Here is an 8,800-nt window from a genome sequence, read left to right on the forward strand (position 1 = left end):
AGTGGAAACTAAGCAAACTACAGCTTTCACGACCCGCAAGTCATGATTATCGATTTAAAACAGTTATCTTAAATTTTTAGAATTGGTAATTGCATTACTCAGCTCGCTAGCTTCACGAATCCAGCCCACACACCCGACCAATGACTGTTACTAAACCAAACCAAGTTAATTCTGTCGCGCGTGGGATGTACACACAAACCTATTGGGCCAGTACTTTGTATCAGAATAGTAGGCTGCCGTTTAAAGAAAGCTGCAGTTCATCAGTATTTAATGAGAAGCTTGGTGGACATCGTACAACATGTTCTCACTCTTGGAAAATTCATTCGTTTTTCTTGGAACAAAAGGACAACAGGGATGCGATGAAATAAAAACATCGATACTGAGAGAGGACTGAAGAAATCCTCTCGGAAAAATGTCAAGGACTCTAATAGGAGTCTACACACTACGGTTTGATCATTATACGCACGTTGGAAGCTCAGCGGGAGTACTTTAAGTCGCCCAGAATGACCACTTTACATCCACTCGACCCTGACGCATTTGAAGTTTGCCAGAATTAAGACCCGAAAGCTTTATAACTCGGGGTTCATAGTCTGTTACAATCTGTTTTATTCCTAATTTCACATTCGATAAAAACAGTGATATGGATCATGCTTGTTTCGCAGTTTCATAATCGAAGTTATAAGTGTAAATCAAGGCAAGTTTCACAAAGGAGTAAAGCAGTGGAGAAAAACGGACGTGAAATCTGTTAGTCAGATGCCATGTGTAGCAACTTAGAGTGACCGTAAGGTTTGACACTGCATCCTACTGCAATTAGCCAGTTGCGGATGGTCACAAGACCCTCATTCTGGACGATTAGTGCAGTGCTGAAGATAATCCTTCCTAAATACGATATGGCGAAATTTAGCCATTCTGTACTCATCCACCTAATAAATCTGGTTCTTGCAGACAGGCTTACAATGCGATAAACGGTGTTGCTGGTGGCAGAAAAGCCCATCAGTCTCCGCATCAGTCCACAGTGAAGTGGAAGTTCAGAGGCCCGATGAGAATAGCTCGTACTCATGTGGAATGCGCTAGTTAGTATTATTAGTTTGTAATAGATAGTCAGAAGTTTTACTTCGCTCCAGACATGTCATTCGCAATTCAGTAACAAGAAAACAGATTCAGTTAAGCTTTATAGACCGTTTTGTTGACTGATGCAAGTATCTGACTTATTCACCGACACTGCTGAAGGGAAAGATTTGAAACCATTGCAGACTAGAACCGCGTCTCATTTCTCTGAGTCAGGATACATGTTAACCTTTTTTGATTCAACTTTTGGTTATAAAAAGTTCAAATTTTATCCAGAATGAGGTAGAACTTCTCCTTTCGTGATTTCCACTGTACCCGGTACGCAGTTAGGGCGTCCTGAACTACTGGTTGCGTGAATAGTACTCCAGTCCTGATTGAAACGTGGGTACAATTACTGCCAAAACAAAATGTGTTGGAGGTCTACAAAAATGATAGTGTCCTTTTCTGTAATACGTAGCATACCTTAAAGTATATTAAATGAAGGAAGCAACAGAAGGTTGTTTGATATGTGGAAAACGAGCATGAAAAAATATCTGGGGTGACCTGGAGTACTCTGGTATGCACTTTGCACCCACAAAGTGTAAGGACATGCATCCGGACGTGTAGTCACTGAACACACCACTTACAATCCTGGGAGAGACGTTCGGAGTTGTGGAGCGTTTTACGCATCTTGAACGTTTTATTAGCTCTGAATACAGTGTCACAGATGAGTTCAGTGCAAAAAAGTGCGATGCTCGGGTTGCTTTTACTAATTTGAGATATGTATGGCGTCAAAACGGTACATCCATGAATCTCAAGAGAAGTGTATATCAGGCTGCAGGGCGGCTGTTTTGTTGTATGGCTGCGAGACTTGACCTACTCGAGCAGCGGAAATGAGACGTTCTCAGGTGTCCGACAATCGTTATCTCAGAATCATAGCTCGTGCGGGCTGGTGTCGGAGAATCCGCAACGAGGCGATTCGAAAGCGAGTTTTCGGTTGGTGACTCTCATTAAAGGATATGTCCAGTGCCAGAAGCTGCGTTGGTTAGGCCATGTATTGCGTATGCTGAATCATTGTTTGCCGGAAAGTGCGGAAGCCGAGAGGCGGCCAACCCTTGAGCTAGTATGAAGGAGATTATAAAACGTTTGGGCGCTGTCGGTGCTACTCGCCTTCCAGGATGGAGACCACGAGATCCTCACTGCACCTGGCTGAAGACACTACAAGATATGGCTGCCATCCGATGTGTGGCGACCTTGGTGTCAGTACCTATCCAAATTGCCTGAACGAGTGTCTGAAGGTGTAGGCACCTCGGAAGGAGTATAGTAAGCTAGCACTAAACCCCCTCCCCATCCACCTTTATTCTTTACTTCAAAACAAGGTTTTCAATTAAATAATGGTTGTACGGCAGCGAAGCATCAGTGGCGAACACTAATACCACTGTGATGGTGATGCTGATGTTCAAGTTGTGTCTCATAAGCCGCCTAGGCTATAAACGGTTTTCAGCCGAATGTTTATGTCCAGATTAGCCTTATTTTCCGCCAAACTTGTGGTGAGGGAGGTTATATGACGAATCCCCAATGTGTGCGCCACACCACTCCACAAACACGTTTGAGAAACGATATACCTTTTGCCTGGGAACTAACAACGTGAGGAAAGCCTCACGTTTCGAAAATAAAGCATATAGTTATAATTCACATGTTTGCAATCGAAACTCAGCCAATCGGCGAGTTCCAACTGTGAAAATCTGTGGTCAGGGATATCATTTTCAGTTCCAAAAATGCAGCAGCTATAAGCAAGAGTAGATTTGTTAAACGACACGAAAGCTTGTTTAGTAGCAAAGTTCATAATGCTGCAGAATTTTGTTCGAGGATTCATCTCTGGTCTTTACACGGCGAATAGCCATCTCTAACGCATCACCAGTGAGGCGGAAGCTGGTGAACGAAGTCGTTGAGTGAAGACAACTTTATCTGCTTAACTTACTGAAGTCATCATCAGATACCTATCGCTGGTAGATAATAATCAGCATGTAGCAGCGTCCAATTGGCCATCATCTCCCATCTCCCATTGTGCAGAAACCTTTGTCACCAGAAGGTAGGGAAAAGATAGCTGGTCTCTAAGCAAAGTTTCAGTGGATTGAGAAGAATGAACCTGCTTGCTTTCGAAGTCACTACCTCCGACTACGTTGGCACAGTGATTGGTACGGTGATGCCAGTTCATGCTGCCAAAAGATTGTTCTTTCTGCTCTCGTTCAAAGACATTTACAGTTCGCACATACACTCATCTGTACCAGTTTGGGGAAGATTCAGTTGGATCCCAGCTGAATCCTTCGTTTATGACATTCTTCTCCTAATGCACTGCAAAAAGGACGCCTCATGTCGTAACTGGCGCGGTATTCAAGATTTCAGATTACATTTTCTTCGAAGGAACATAAGATCGACGGAAACTCAGGGACTGTGCCTGCCTGATGAATACCACAAATGGTGGAACCGGTGGTGGGCTTTCGAAAAGTGTTCAGCAAACTTGTGAGTAGTTCACTTCGAGAAAAAGAGGACTACCGTTGGTATGGAAAGTGTCGAGTGAGCCCCACACAGACATGATAAAGGTGGCGCCAGAGTCGGAATCGCACCGCAGCACAGAAAAGAACAGCTGCACACCTAAATATCCAATATGAATGGAGTTTGTTCCTCAGATTGTAAAAATTCGGTTAACTCTGGAGATGAAACCAAGGTCGGCACGAAGTCGACATTTTCCTAATGGATATAATTACCTTAGGGTAATGTTACTTATTTAGGCAACCGGATGCGTGTCAGACTGCTCGGAAGATCTGACTTGGTGAAGCATACAGATGGATGTTAAGTGGCTACTTCCGTTTCGACTATCTGAATCTTACAATTTTGACTGAATTAGCAGTGAACAACCAGGATCAACTAGGGTTGACCTTCTAGTGTGTAATACACCCAAGTAGTTCTCATCCATTGTGCCCCTAGAAAGAGACCAGTTGATGCACACAAAACCCTTTTAGGTGCGATTTAGTTGGCTGTCCTCACCTTTAAAGTGCCTTCTCTGAGCAAGTCCTATATTTTGTGAGATAATTTATGCCGATACTAAGCACACTCTTGTTCTCATTAGAATTCTCCGCTCACTCGCACCATGACTCAGAGTCCTAGCATGCTTGTAACACAATAATCCGCTAAATTCGAGACCTATGAAGTACATCTGGAGGTTGCGTTTGTGGTCATGCGGACGAAGATCGTTTTGCTCACGATAAAACCACCGTGTGTTTCAAACAACGGAAGCTATCACACTCTCTCGGTACATAGCTGCCCTGCAACTCGGAGGAAACACAGGGACTGAGATACTGCCAGGTTGCTCAAGCTTAGACAAGAGCAGTCGAGATGCAGAGGTTGCGTACGTCAGTAAGTTTGTGCGTTGAGCTATCTCAAGTTCCCAGTTAGTTCAAGTCTCAAGACCTTAGCCGTTAGGTGTTACGTCTCGGCAACAAAGCTGCTTTTGTAACCGGAAGCTAATGTCCCATTTGTTAAACACCGCAAATAAGAGAAATCTGCACAGCAAAAAGGGAATTTAGTCAAGAGGGTTGTGGTGGAAGGATAACTGTGCTGACAAACGTATACCACTAAGAGGGGTTCTACCGGAAACATGATACACAATCGACTGGGGAAGAAACTAAACTGTTCTAAGGGACCAAGTAATATATGATCATGTTCGATCAGCAATTTTACTGCTCTTAATTTGCTTCCATATAAGCAAACACCAAAATCTAAAATAGAGGTCTCATACACAGTTGATGTCCACTGAGCTACTAAGGTTAATCATATTACACTTCGAGGTGGACCTTTGAAACTAAATTCCGCACCAGACATGTAAATACAGGCACTTTGTCTGAAAGACAAGAGTGGCTATTAGCTAGGGATGTAAAACTATATTCTGGAAAATCTTTAGGATTTCTGATGCAACGTTTACTTCTCTAATACTGTGTTATCGTTTCAGCCAATAGGCACACACTAATTCAAGTCCTCGCTTATCGATCGATTCGGTTGGTGCGCTTCGTGAATCGAGTTCTACTCAGGCTATCTCAGATAGTTGAAGTTGTGGCATTGATTTTTTGCCCGTTATCATTGACCACTTCCGGGTAGGTCCATCCGTCAAATGCAGGCTGAATGTAACGCCGGCAGGATTTTCCGTGAAAATAACTTACTAAGGCAAACGGATTCAGAAGAACAGGTGTTTTAAAAAATGGTCTTCAGCGGCCAGATTAAAATGGCTGAAGCTGCTAAAATTCTCAAAGCTAATGCCACGCTAGGATGTTTCTAAGTAATGTATATGTCTTAGTTCATAATTTTGTTTGGAACTAACTCCCCCCTCACTCCTGAGAAGTACTTCCGTGTTGTAATCATAATCGGTTCACCTGATTCGCCAAACTGCCAATAGAACACATTATTCACCGATTGATAGGAGATTACCATTAACCTTTACGCGTACACGGCGTTACCAAGGCGTCGATGCGTATCTCCGCTCGTTAGAACCATTTTCACTTAGGCCTAATGACTCCCATTTAAGAAAAACTTTATTCTAAGGGGTGTGGCAAGATTGTGAGGTGTTCGGGATTGTCTACAACTGGGTTAGGGGATTTGGAGGTCGGCAAACCAAAGTGAACTACAAAACGCTTGCAAAATCTGATGTTATGACGACGCATACTTTGGCACAATACAGTTAAAGTAGACAGATACAATCGGGAAAATCCACAAAAAACATCTCCACGGTAAGCTCCGTATCTTCCTACCTAAGCCGCTACCCTCTCCGGATTTTTGTAGAAGGCCAACTAATTAGTTTTTCGCTTTTCCGTATGGTAGCAGTTAAACCGCTTTGTACGAGCTTATCAGAGCTCCTCTTAACTGTGAACATCAATTTATGACTGTCGACGTCTATAATTATAATGGTGGGTTCGTTTCCCCTACATTATATTGGATTGCACAGGCCAGATCGCTTTTCCAAAACCTATCAGGGGAAAATAGACAGTCTAAGCCTCTTCACAGTCTTGCGAGGAGATGTTTCTTGTGGTTATCTATCTTTCACCGATCATTTTTGCTAAGCCCTCAACATGGCTTCCCATATCTGTTGGTATGGTTTCAAAGAGATTTCATGGGCTGATCTGATATATGTTCCAAATACCTTTTCTCACGTCACACAGACACTGCCCATCATGTTTTAGATTGTGTGAACTCATTTTCGCTGTTAGTCACCCCTCCCATCCCTACCACTTGAAGGTAAAGTCCAGCGTTAGGAGGAGGAATTTCCTCAATAATCTGTATTTCCTCAATTCCCTACACAAGAAGTTCACCACTGCATATTTACCTAGTTAACTGGAAACAGATTATTCGCGAATCAGTGTAAGTGGACCCTTATAGGAACTTCTCTGTGTGGGTTTTTCAGCATCCATTGTAGTTTTGTATGAGTTTTACCGTTTTGCGACCAGGATCGGCAGATATCCTCACAGGAAAACAGATAATCGTTCAAGATCCAAGATCCGAACCAAGTCAAGGTTGACAATCACTTTCATCAATCATTCAAAATCAGTTTAGCTGAGAATATAGATGCATTTCTTAAACATCCAAACACCTGGATGTGTTGGCACTAATCACATCTATCTTGACAAAGTGTTTTCTTGCCAAAGATAGGTATAGGCCACTTTCCTCTTATGTATAGCCATCATAGTCAAACAGACTGACCTTGATCTGGATGGCACTCAAGAAATAAAGGGTGGTGGTGAAGTGGGATGGTAGATTGCAGACTCGGAAAGGCCTACTAACCCATAAATACCGTTCGTCTCATCGATTTCCATTGCACAGAAACAACTTCGACATTGAAGAATGCCGGAAATTTTGTAGTTCTTTCGAGGAATTTATTGATGAGCATACTTTTTCACTGCAACTAACTAGGTGGAAAAATCTTAGAAAACCAACCTGGGAAAGGAGAGAAGCCAGATAAATTTTTACAATTTTACTGGCTTGAATGTGCGAGACAAAAAGATTCTAGCTTCCTCAGTCAGGTTTTGTGGAGCGGGTCGAAAAGTTACTGCATGAGATTATCACCAAGTGATTCATGAGACGTAGCTACTCATAAATATACAAACTATGGGCCAGAGAGAAAGGCTTGGTAATTACGGAATAATAAAGAAACGAGAAAGGAAGCGCGCAACAGGAGAATGGAGGCCATGATTAATTTATTGTAACAAGGATGTTGAGTCAGCGACACCTACCTACACGTGGTACTTATTTGCTCATTGTTTCAATGAGCAGTTCGTTAATGTTGCCAAGTTCTCACCAGGATTGGTGTGCCAGTCAGCCAAAATGTATAGGTACCTCATAAAAAATTCGTGTCTGCCGTTATTGTGCTCTCGATCACGATTTGAACTTAAACACTTTCAAAATTTAACTCTAATTTTATATGTGACCATAAATTACACGCTCGTTCCAGCAAAATATTCGATTTAATAATACCTTCTGAAAAGGGCACGACATTTGAATGTTGCTGAACTAAATGAATGGAATAGATAGATGTCTTCAGCAACAGTTGGTTCATTACACTTGGTTGCCGTTATTTCAACATTAATAGCCTAATGCATGTAAATCGATCTTACATTTCGGTATTGTACCCTAATCAGGAACGCCGCTAGATAGGTGCAACTTTGTAAGAGGTGATAATTTGGCGCAGGAACCAAGTGCCTCAGCAGTCTATTGCTCTTTGCGGTTAGAGAAAGGAGTCTTAAAGGTCTCCGTACAATAAACACTGGAGTGACTCTCAATGAATTCCATACAGGAGGGCAAAGGAGTGGTGGCAGTTGTTCAGTGGCCTCCATCAAAAATATCCTTCACTTGAGACCAGTAAAATGGCCTCTTCCTAAAATAACGTGTTTATTTGTAAAAGATGTGTTTTCGTCTTCAGAGTCATTAAAGTAAACGCTTTTGGAGTATCGACTTCATGCGAGCCTGTCTTTTTTATGCCAAGGAATTCTTATTGCTTCCAAAGGATAGTCTGTATTTTGTTCCAGTTTTTTGCGGCTTTTGTCGATTGTTTTGTCTGTGCCTGCATAAGAATGTCAAGCGGCACCTCACCTTTTGACATAATTACGGAATTTTTGCCTCTGATAGGTTGGAACTTCGTAATTTTCATCCGTTAGCTGCGTTATCTTCAAATGTGCATACACCCTCTTTTGCAGTGTATCAGACTTTCCCAAATATGCTCTACTTTCTATGGTAGGTGTCTTCGCGACTGTTCTTCTCAACAAACAACCTCTGGCGGACTTTGCTGCCCTAAAATTTTGAACTAATAGGTCGTACAATGGCATACTGGCCGTTTTTGTGTTCAAAATGAGGGATAAGTCAAGGAAGAAGCAGAATTTTATTGAACAAAAATGTGACCAGACAAGAAAATCGGATTGGCGGAGCCACAAAAGTGAACACTTAAAGGGAGAAATAACAAAGACTCAAGGGTACATACATATCTACGTCGAATCCGAGACCACTGTTGGTCAGCCAGTGAAACTAGGACGGTTTTGTATCAAAACTCCAATGATGCTTGCTCACGCGCCCACCATTTAGTTTACAAATATGAAGAGTCGGCCCTGGGAACCCTAGCCGCCAATATCACAACACTACAGTCAGAGGCCATTTTTCACGGACTTCATCATCATCATTATCAGCTGTAATAACCGCGTACTGGTCGTACACTGGT

At 42.4% G+C, this 8,800-nt stretch overlaps 2 protein-coding genes across 2 annotated transcripts in view; one reads left to right on the forward strand and one right to left on the reverse strand.

The window, feature by feature from the left end:
• Positions 1-8,800, reverse strand: part of T265_02465 (hypothetical protein) — a gene marked incomplete at both ends in the record, with an annotated part of 99,781 nt that overhangs the window by 83,769 nt on the left and 7,212 nt on the right. The window lies entirely within an intron of this gene.
• The window catches only part of T265_02466 (hypothetical protein), a gene marked incomplete at both ends in the record, with an annotated part of 82,157 nt that overhangs the window by 64,831 nt on the left and 8,526 nt on the right, over positions 1-8,800 (forward strand). The gene's annotated exons all lie outside the window — the stretch shown is intronic.

The sequence above is a fragment of the Opisthorchis viverrini genome (assembly GCF_000715545.1).
Source record: "Opisthorchis viverrini unplaced genomic scaffold opera_v5_30, whole genome shotgun sequence".
NCBI classification, from domain to species: Eukaryota; Metazoa; Platyhelminthes; class Trematoda; order Opisthorchiida; family Opisthorchiidae; genus Opisthorchis; species Opisthorchis viverrini.